Raw genomic sequence first — 11,876 nt, 5'->3', positions numbered from 1 at the left:
GAATAGAATGTTCGTAAGCTATAGGAAATCAAAAGTAAAATATAAACGATTTCAATTTAATTAAAATTCTTCTAATTTAACTCGAAAAACAAAAAAACGGTAACAGGAACATAGTAAACAGCAATTAGCACAAATTTACCCTTTTGTCGTTCATAGCCATCTTATTTTAAATGACAACAAATTTTTACCCCACAATATTGATGATTGAAATTAAATCAAAATTCAAGCAAAGCTTCTTCGTAGATAAAGTTGGCGCGGGAAGTGGCTCGTGGCCACCGACCAGAATGAATGTACGGTTTTTTATTCAATTCCTTTGAATAAGAATAGTTTAAGAAAAATACCAAGAGGGATTAATTCAGGTTGAATCAGCCTTCACACAAACAGATTTTGATTGTGTGTGAGATAAATTTGAGTGCGTAAAGAACTGACACAAGCTATATTAATGACATATTTTTCAGTAGATTCATCAAGAAGGTATGGTTCAAACAAGTGTTTCCTTTCGAGTCAATCCATGTAGAAAACAGATGTGTTACTGGTTTGTTCTACATACCCGTAATAAAATAGATGTCACATTGCTGTTTTATCTCTTTATCTTATCATTGGTACAGTTCTGTTTTCATCCTGTAAAACGGAATGCTGGTTTGGTTCTGTACTACAAATATGTTTTAAGTTTTTCTCTTATTCCCATGATGATGTGAATTTTGATTGCACAGGGTAAAACAGTTCTGTGGCAGGATTAAGTAAATCCAAATTTCGAAAATGCTGAATTATTATTGATGCAAATGGAGCTGAACACAGCTGATATTTTTGCAGTACTTTCCTATTTCGACTTTTAGCAAGGTAAGATGAAAAGAGAGAGAGCTTTATTTTACAAAAAATGATTTTAATTGTTGAATTTTAGTTTTACTTGAGAAGAAAGAAAAAAATGTATATTTTTGCTCGATTTAATTTTGAGTTTGAGTTTGATCTCCATTGAAAATTGATTTCGATCACGGTAACACTGAGGGCAGGAAACTGATATTGATTCTATGAAAAATTGTCGTCCTAATTTTTATGTATTAAACTGAGACAGAACCCACGGTACTCGTCCAGATTGGATTTTGAATTTGGATACAGTTTGGATTTTGAATGCACGAATGATGATAATCTTCCTTCTAAGAATCCAATGTTGGTAACTTTTCGTACGCCCACCTTGTTTCCCTCCCCCTGGTGTACCTCCTGGTCCAGCCCAGGCCCAGTCGCGCATTGAAGTGGCCTTGCGCACCTCGTGCCTCTTCTGCTCTGGCGTAAACTGCGGCAAAGGCTGGGTTCCCCGCCAACTCCCGGTTGAATCCACGTTGGTCTTCTTCTGTAGAGCTGGAGTCTTCTTCTGACGAATCGCATGTGCTTATCCAGCAGAGTTGGAGCTCGTCCTCTTCCTCCGGCTTGGGATGTTAGAACTCTTGGAGCCGCTGCCCCAGCTACCTCCCACTCGTCTTCACTCTCTTCGGCTGGGCCAAATGTATGCTTGGATGGAGCCGCTGCGGCCGCTGTTGGCTTCTGAGGCTCCTGGAGAGCTTGCGTTGGCTCTGGACCTTGGGCTTGAGTTGATGCTGGACGCGAAGCTGGAAGCGCAGCTGGACGCGGAGCTGAGATTATGTCCGGCAATGGAGCCTGAATTGGCGCTGGGACCAGTTGAGGGGCCGGGTCCTCTGCTTTTCGATAACGACTGTCGCCTTTGATTCATGGGCAAAGAGCTTTTGCGAATTGCTCTGCATTGAGGAATCTCCTGGCTATGGGTAGGATTCCTCGCAGATGATGGTAAAGAGCACCTGACGGCAACTTGTCGTCTTGGATTAGCTCTCGTGCTTTGTGATGAGGTGGTGGTTCCACCCAAGCGGGCAAGAGCCCTTCTCGACGCAACTGCGCCCTCTTGATCCTCTGGCTCCTCTTTCCTAATTTGAAGAAGGTTTTGGAGACCTTTCGGCTCCTCTACTAATATGTTGAGAGACAGAGAAGATTTTTAACGGCAATTTGGATGACAATAGCATGAGACTTGAAGGAGAGAGAGATAAATCATGATAGCTTGTGCGAGATGACCCCCCCCCCCCCCACAGAAAAAAATTATAATCGGTTTTTTGTTTTTACCGACGACACATAAGTTAAGGGAAGTCTAATGCTTAATGGCGACCAAGCCAATTTTTGAAATTTTAAGTGGCGTTACTGCTGGTAACGGGAGAGCTAAGAAATTCCCTAACGCCAATAAAATCAATCAATTTGGAGAAGGGGTGAGATAAATGGCGTCTTTTTGTTGTGTACAGAGCAGTAAGAGCTATGTGCCCACACGGAAACTCGGCGTGCTTAATGGCCACTCCCTTATGCTAAGAGAAAAAAAAATTTAGGCAGAGGTTTCTCATTTATTGTTTACGACTGATTATTAGCTAAATGTTTGAATGTGAAAGAAAGGAATCTATTACGTTCTAGGCACAATTAATTCTCTCTGATTTGCAAAAAAAGGAAGAAGAAAATGTTTGAGGGGCCTTCACTCTAAACAGCTTAACTAGTACTTTTTTTAGTACTACTTTTTAGAGGGACACGGTTCTTTCACTGACATTTTCGGTTATTTTCTGATTTTCGTGTTTGATTATTGTGATTACTCTTTTTTTCAATTAAAACGTAAGTAGGAATATAAGAGAGCAATTATGAGTACGATCTTTGGTTTTGGAAGCTGAAGGTTGTTTACATCATGTTATCACTTTGGGAAGTGAAGTTGTTATTGGAAAAATGTGCAGGTGCCCGTAGAAGACGGCCGATTGGAAGGTTGTGGAGACGTTTACATAACACCGAAGAAAAAAGTGAAATACATTCATGGTACAATACGATCTTAAGAGGAGTTGCAATGCACGACCAAGTCATCTTCTTTAATATCACAAGAATGACACCAACTACATTTAAGGATCTTCTTCTGCGTTTGGGTACAATGAAGTCATTGCATAAACAGGACACAAAATTCCGCAAGTTCATCCTACTAGATACCAAAGATATTAAAATATGAACACTAATGCATTACATATTTTGTTCTATAACTGCACGACTGGCCCTCACACTCTATTTTCTTGCTACTGGCGATAACCTCAGGATCCTCGGCTACGCCTTCCGTGTTTGGCATTCCACTGCAACGGAATCAGTTTAATACCATCACAGCAGCCTTCGTTCAAGTTCTAACAGGAGACGTACAGAAAAAACCTTCAACAGAAGAATGGAAAACAAAGGCGATTGACTTCTTAAACAGCTGGAATTTCACCAACTGCGTTGGTGCTGCTGATTGATGGTAAACACATATCAATCCAATATCCTGCCCACTCAGGTTCGTAATAATTGTACGATCTATCACATGTTTACATTGATAATAAATAATCATTACTATTATATATATTAAATATCTTTATACTACAACTATAAGGAATTTTTCAGTATGGTGTTTCTGGCAATCTTTGACGCTAATTATCGTTTCACGCTTGTTGACTTCGGAGCGAATGGCAGAGAAAACGATAGAAGTGTCTACAACTATTCAAAATTGAAAAAGCAGTTCGTAAAAAACTCCTTGGGTGGGCTAATTTGATTAAATTATTAATATTAATTTAGTCGGTATTGATATATCAAGGTTGTCATTTGTTGGTCATTTGTTTGTCATTAAGGTGATCGAGCTTTCTCGGTAGCGGGACCTAGAATTTGGAATTCTTTACCCGACATCGTGAAGTGTTCATCCTCTCTGGGTGATTTCAAGTCGCGACTCAAGAACTATCTGTTCTCGCGTGTGTACTCTTTGAATAATGCCAAATAACTGTAAATGATATCTTTTGTTGTCTGACTGTACATCCTGCCTTGACATTTATCTCGTCTTGCGCGACACTTGATCTAATTGGAAAGTGCGCGTAACAAATACAAAAAATTAAAAAATTAAAAATAATAATAGGACTGCCCCCACCTAGTCGTCTCCCAGACACGAATTCAATTGATTATCCTTAGATGCCTTATGGTGTTGTAGCTGATGACACATTTCCTCAAGAAGTGTACATAGAAAGCCTTTTCCAGGTTGCTGCACGGGTCTCATCCCCAGATCGTGGATGATATACAACTACAGGTAACATATTATTGTTAATAATCAAACGTGGGCGACATAATCTCTTCTAAAATCGAAACCGCTCTTTTAAAAATTAGCCAGGCTCTCCAGAGCAGAAAACGGGCTATTGAAAACGCTTTTGGGATCATGGCAGCACTGGCGCGTCTTCTTTAAAATGATTCCTTGTCATCCAAAGAATGTGAAACATTTAGTCCTGGAAAAAATGGTGCTGCACAATTTCCTATCAGTTGTTTATCCGGGGTATGCTGATGAAAACTAAGGTGACCGTTACCAGAACGGCAGATTATCAGCGGGCCAATGGCGTCAAGTCATTGGCGAAAGAGATGCACGACTTGCTGTTTCCAAGACATGGCTCCCAAAATGGGCCAAAATGCCTCACATGCAGCGAAAGATCGCAATTACCAGAGGAAGTTTTTTAACAATGACTGTAATGTTCCATGGCAGGAAGAGTATTTTTTGGAGCCCGAATAAAAAGTAAAAGTTGCGATATTGACGATTTTCTGTTTTATTGCTGTGTTTAAGTTCGTTCAAATTGCAATGGCATATGAATGGCACATTAAAATACATACAAGAAGACGAATGAAAAATCTTTTTAATCAACTCGAATCCTGTTTTATCTGTGTTTGAGGGCGAGTACTTCTCTTCGTCAGTCACTGCAACGTTTTTTTTTTCTTCTTCAGATCCTGCTTGGTACGGTGAATCACTTGCTCTATTTCGTGGCTCTGTGATATCTCACGACTCCGCGTCATCAATCGCAGCCACACGCAATCCCAAGTTTTTTGCGATAGTTGATCCAATCCTCTTTAATGTCGTTGAGGATTCGCTCGGGAGGTTTTGATTTCTTGACTTCGGGTTTGCTCTCTAAAACTTGCTTAATTGATTTCACCATCTGTCCGATTCCTTTGGCAGCGTCGCCCTCTGGCAATTCTTGTTGCCTGTTACATAACAACAACAATACGAAATGTATAGTCCACGGACAACACATAAACACATTCTTAATGATGCCTTTCGTCTTATAAAGAACTGGCTCATCAGTTCTAGTTACCGACGTACATTATAAAGGAAACTATGCTATGCTTTTAGCCCAAATTTGGGAAGCTAGGAACAAAGCGAAAGGTGGGAAGAAAGAAATAGAAGTGATAGGCTCACTTATCCACTGCTGGCCATGTCTTCCCGCCTCCCAAAAAAAAAGTTATAAATGAAACAGCAGTCTGTCTTGAACTTACGAAGCGGTTGCAATAGCCGCATGCAATAGCCTTAGGCTACAGCTCAATGTTGATTTTTCGGCAAGTGACTAAAACCGAAAACCAAAAACTGTCAAAATCAGCCATCATAAAGCGGGAAAATCAAAGTAATCGTAATGTTGATATAAACCACCTTTCATGCATGTCAAATATGAGCAAATGTACGTCGCCAATTACATCATTGCTTTGGTGATTATTAATAACTTTGATATGAATGTCAAACATGTGCAAAAGTCCGTCCTTAATGACATCATTCCTTTGGTGATTTATCACTTTAAAACATTTCATTATAGAACTAAAAAAAATAACCCTTTGACAGACAATTTAAAGATATCCTCACTTCCTCGTTATCGAGTTTTGAACTCAGAATCTTTCAGAAACCATCATATTCTTTACACCACAATTGAGTTGTTTCCTCAACAAAACTGATTGGTTTCCATATTAAAGGAAACAAATCATAAGATTGCCACACAATAATACATCGATGGTTTTACTGGATTTCTTGCTGCTGAGATACTGCGAATAACTGAGAAAGTCGGTATTAAGTTCAGTGAGGGACCATCACCATTGAGAACCCGGACAATTGCGTCACAATCAAGAGAGAGGAAGTTGACGGTAATCGGCCTGGGCTCCATCATAAGTGATCCAGCAAGTGATCCATTAAGAAGTGACTCCCAACAGCATCAATATTGAAATCAGTTGGAATTTAATTCAAATATTGTTCTAGCTGATTTTGAATTTTTACTGCTGAAGATTTTCTATATGACTTGAATGTTATCGGCTTAAAATTACCTTGAAAGTTGGTGGCTGCTCCAAGATTTCATATATCCATTGTCTGGTGATTTTATTTTTTTTGAACCCCGTTGTACCCTATTTTCCTACTCCTCTCCGGTCTCCTCCTGCTGACAGTAAAAGAGATTTGAATTTATTTTTAAGACATTTCTTTAAATCATGGAAGAGACTATCTTCAGTATTAAAATAAAACTAGTTAAATACATTTTTTATTTGCAGTGCTTTCATCAAAAATATTTTTAGATTCCCGATGTGGATGGTGTATTAAAAACCCTAACGAAATTTCTATACAAAGAATGATATTTAAAAAAGAAAGAAATAAAATAACTGAAACTTATTTTCAAATGAACTGAATTGGAGCTCACAAAAATCTGCAAAAACTGCGGTCAGAAAAATTTCCCTTTATAACTTTCTCTGGTTTGAAAAAAGTACTAGAAAAAGTACTCTTAACAAAGTATAACCAGAAAGTAAAGGAACAGCCGGGAAGGAAAAATGAGGTGAGAATATACAGTTTACGCCTTTTGAAGAAAATAACAAAAGATTTGCTACGATATTTTATTTTCTAATCAAAAATCAACTAGAAACAGTGGTTCGCCATTTTGGATCATTAACTGAATTAAGCATGAAAAAAACGCGGGTGAAAATACAAAGAATGCCGAAATCTTTGACTCATCCAACATTACATTTTGATGCAGCTGTTGACAGTTTCATGACTCACTAGTATTTTTCGTCTTCGAAGGTCACCGTTGGCAAATTAAAGTAAAGCTGGTCGCGGTATCCTCCCGGCTGAAGATGGTCAAAGCATTCCGAGCGAGTCTAAGGTCAGGCCATTTTCCACAAGGAAGTCCACCGTTGACCCACATTATGTGCCCGGAACGGATACAAAGAGCTACTTCATAGCGTAAACCGGGGCCTTTGAATTTGAGTGACCACCATTTGGGATCGAACTCTGTGGGCTCCATGATTCTGAAGTTTGTTCCGTCCAGAGAAACGAGTGTCGACGTGCCTCTTGGAGCGTTTTGAAAACGCTTATCCCAATCAATCTTTTATTCATGAATTAAATGACAGGAAATTTTAAAATAAACTTACGAAACAGCTTAAATGAATTTAAATTACCACTGGCAAGTTTGCTAAAAGACGAATGGAGGTGTGAGGCCACTTTTTGCGAAAGATTTTTTCACTAACACCAACAAAAACCACATTTACGCTCTCGATTGTATAGCGCTTTAAAAGCAGCAATGCCCATAAAAAGGTGTTTTGGTGATGACTTTCTTAACCGATGAACTAATAACAATTCCCAAACAACAACACACACCAATGGGGATCTCCCAAAAAAGTCTCTAGATTTTCAATAGCCTAGACTAATACTTCCCTCCATGTCGCGTTTAGTTATTTTGTGACCAAGACTCCAAAAAGTAACAACGGAGGACATGGATCAAAACTAACAAGCAGAGAATACACACAATAAACCAACAAAATACAGTGTCCTCAGTCTCCTACAATTTGTTTGCGTTGTCGGATCTGAAGGAATAGTTTTTTTTAATGTGTTAATAATTCTAGTTCAAACAACTTTTTAAAATAAGTAAGAAACTTAAATTATTGATTTAAAAAAAAATTATTACGTCAGATCTGGCCACTTCGAAAAAAATGCATTAGGCATATCTGAGCTGTAAATTGTGAACAGTGCATAGGCGTAGAAAGTTGTTCAAATTATATAAGTATGGGTCCTCGGTGGACACGTATAAATCCAGTTTGGGCAGCTCAGAAAATTCTCGACAAGATGTTTGTTGAAGGAAAGATAAGTAAAGATTCCACGGTTGTCGCCGTTTACAAACTCGATCCCGAATTCTTAGAGCACACTCTAGATGTCTTTCGTAATAATTTCAACTAAACTCGCAATAGACACGGGCTTGAACGTAAGCATTTATCAATCTAATGCTTCATTTAGTATTTCTAAATTAGTAATCTTTAAAGTTTACACATCCTGGTCAAACGATTCTTAGAAGAAGATAATGAATTCACTGGTATACAGTCCCCTCCATAAGTATGGGATCACCCCGCGCCGTTCCATAAGGCGGCGTGTATTTTTCATATGGGTTTTTCGGGTGGCAAAAATCGAAAAAATGACATAAATTCACCAAACTTGGGATTTATGTCATTTTACGTTTTTTCTATTGTCTGAATTTTTTTCAGATTTTTTCCCCTATTTTTTATGCCTAGAAAAGTGGCGCACAAAGTATCGGATCACTCCGACGCCGGCCGTGTTGTCTTATGGCGCAAATGGGCTTTTCATATTGCTTTTTATATAATTAATTTTCTAGAAGGAATTTTTATATTCAAACCCTATTTACATTTCCCTTTTATAAATTAACTGTAAGATTTCCATTATGATCGGAACCATTTCCGAATTTTCCCAGATTTATTAATTTCCCCAGTTGCTAAAATAAGAGACTGCAGAAGACTTCATTTACGGTTTACAACCTCTATCGCCAGCCGTAGGCCGGAAAATTAGTGTCGTTTCTATACGCCCCTTAAGTAAAAAAGGAAGCAGAGTGCCAGTGGTGTATAGAAACGACACTAATTTTCCGGCCTACGGCTGGCGATAGAGGTTGTAAACCGTAAATGAAGTCTTCTGCAGTCTCTTATTTTAGCAACTTGGGAAATTAATAAATCTGGGAAAATTCGGAAATGGTTCCGATCATAATGAAAATCTTACAGTTAATTTATAAAAGGGAAATGTAAATAGGGTTTGAATATAAAAATTCCTTCTAGAAAATTAATTATATAAAAAGCAATATGAAAAGCCCATTTGCACCATAAGACAACACGGCCGGCGTCGGAGTGATCCGATACTTTGTGCGCCACTTTTCTAGGCATAAAAAATAGGGGAAAAAATCTGAAAAAAATTCAGACAATAGAAAAAACGTAAAATGACATAAATCCCAAGTTTGGTGAATTTATGTCATTTTTTCGATTTTTGCCACCCGAAAAACCCATATGAAAAATACACGCCGCCTTATGGAACGGCGCGGGGTGATCCCATACTTATGGAGGGGACTGTACCTCTGACAGCAACAGTAAAAAAAACGATTTAAGTCAGACAATGAGAATCGTATTGAAGATGAAATATGCTCAGATTACAACATTGTGCATAACAATCAGCCCATTTTAATGGAGTTGTACGGAGATCCTGACACACAAAAAAAGACAAAGTAATCGTTGTCGGTAGTTTTTTTTTGTGATACAACCGACGTGGAATTCACGCTTCTTGGCAGTAGAACAGGTACGACTTGAACTCAAATAACTTACAAATCCACACTCTTTCAACATCAAGAAACTATTTGCCAAGGCCATTAAGTCCCAAACCATCTCATCTTGTTACCCTAAAATTGCCCAGCTAAAGAAAGATCTTCAGAACTGTCGCGCTTCAAAAGACGACACCCCTGTTGGTACAATCGACTTTACTCTATCAATTCCTGTTCTCACTAGTGAAAATTCTATCCCCAATACAGGCAGAAAGAATAAAGACGGCACCATGATTATGATCACTGAGTTGACTGCTTATGAATCTCTTTACTCTGTGAAGCCAGAAAGCAAAAAAAAATTTGTTTGACTACGAATCCGTGACTGAAAGCGTCTCACAATTTTTAAAAAATTTAAGCATTTCTTTTGTACTTTTTGCTTTTATTTTATTTTTTTACAAGTCAATATAAGTTGCTCAAGTTTAATTATAAAGGAATTTTACCACAGCCTCAGGAAAGAATCACAGTGAATGCAAATAGTAGAAGCATATCCCCTATCAAGAATCAATAAGCAAAAGAAATTCAAAAAAAAAGTTAAACTTTTTCCCAAGGCCATTAATGTTTACAATAAACCTCAAGAATGCTTAAACATTCATGTTTTATGTGTTTTTCTAGTACCGTTCTTTTGGTTACCGGTTTTATGCAATCCTCTCAATCCCCTACCCACACTCACACACGTAACCCCCTCAGACAAACCTCGCTAAAGTTTCGCCATTTTAATCAATGACTCCCGTTAAGTGATTGAATTATTGGAACGGTAGTTAATTCAGTGATGAATAATGATTAGATAAAAAAAGAAAAAATATTTGGTGTGAAAGAAAGAACTGTGAAATACCGGGTGAGCATCTCTTTCTCCGTCGTAAAACCTCAAGCACTAACTGAAAATTCTGTTATGATTTAAGGTAGCGTTTGCTATTTCAACTGATGTCTAGGATCAAATTTCAAAGTAAACACCACTGCCATCTAGCAATACAAATAAAGTTTTACAAAAAAGAAATCATTCTATGTCGTATATCGAATTAAAATGTCTAGCGTAACTAAAAATCATGTTTGCGTATATAAGCTTATTCCTTTCCTTACAGCTTAATACTTATTGCAGCACAAATCACATCATTCTTTTCTTTTCTAACTATGTGCGTACTACCAACCAAATTGACCTACCAACCATTTCGAATTCTCTTTCCTTTTTAAGGATTACATTTCTGGCCATGTTATAGTCTAAAATCTATTCTTTAAGCTCCTGGAAGAAGGATCTTGAAGGTCTCTTCAGTAGTCAAAAAATTTTCAGTACCCACACAAAGTTTAGCACATGGCGAATGCTTCAGTATTTTTAAATAAGACTGTTGTTTTTGTAAATAAAAAAATTTTCCCTTCTTTTCCTTTAGGGCCAGTTCGGGTGGTCTCCCTTAAAATCCAAGACAAGGCTATTGAGAAAAGGGTAGTCACCCATACAATTTAATTACACCGGATTAGTAAATAAAAAACAATTTTTAAGATTTAAAAATATAGATTTGAGGTATTCAAATTCAACTAATAATTCACTAATTTAAAATCTACCACAAATTTTCAAACAATTTCAAATGTGCTTACATTCATGATGAAGCAACCGGGATTAAACCAAAGGTAAAAACAACTTGCAGCTGCTACAAAAAAAGCAAAGCCCAGAAGAACAATAATGGTAGCTGAGTTAATCAAAAACGGAGTAAGGGAGAGCAACGATAAGACGAATGGTTTTTGTATCCATATTGGTACCCCCAGGCAAGAATTCAGAACTCAGAGAAATGATTCACGACAACTTCACACAAAGTCACAAATTTTTCATTTGTTTTATGTAGCTACTAAAACTTGCATACTTACATTAGCCCATCAAACCGAATTCTTGTAATAAAAATGAACTTGTTTTTTTCTTCAAAGTTTGGTTTAAAGGCTACTCGTCGTGGGCCCCACTCGAGTGTCAAAAGTAATTTGGGATGGGCGACGTTTGGCCATCTTCCGCCATTTTCGTTTAATTATTATTATCAATATCATTCTGAATCAAAATCAAGTCTGAAAATTCATGAGAAAACGCAAATAAATTCATGAGAAAACGCAAATAAATTTTAATTCATCAAAAGTACTCGCTAATACCAGATTGTAAGTTATTTTTTAAATTTTTATCATACAAAAATTGTAATAGTGGATTATCTAGTTTATAGATTCCTTTTTTAGCAAGTGCAATAAATAATTAATAATTCCGAGCCAACTTTCTCTGGAATGCCAAAATGAAACATTTGGCATCAACCAGTGGATTGAAGTTGGTTGCATTCTTTGTATTGGGAAATCAAAATTTTTGGGAAAACATTATTCTACTTTATGAACACTGAGCAATGTAAAAGTACCAATAACTCAGGTGAAGAAAGAACCTGAAAATTGAAA

Source organism: Daphnia pulicaria, chromosome 1 (genome assembly GCF_021234035.1).
Source record: "Daphnia pulicaria isolate SC F1-1A chromosome 1, SC_F0-13Bv2, whole genome shotgun sequence".
Classification (NCBI taxonomy): Eukaryota; Metazoa; Arthropoda; class Branchiopoda; order Diplostraca; family Daphniidae; genus Daphnia; species Daphnia pulicaria.
Note: the sequence above shows the minus strand (reverse complement) of the source record.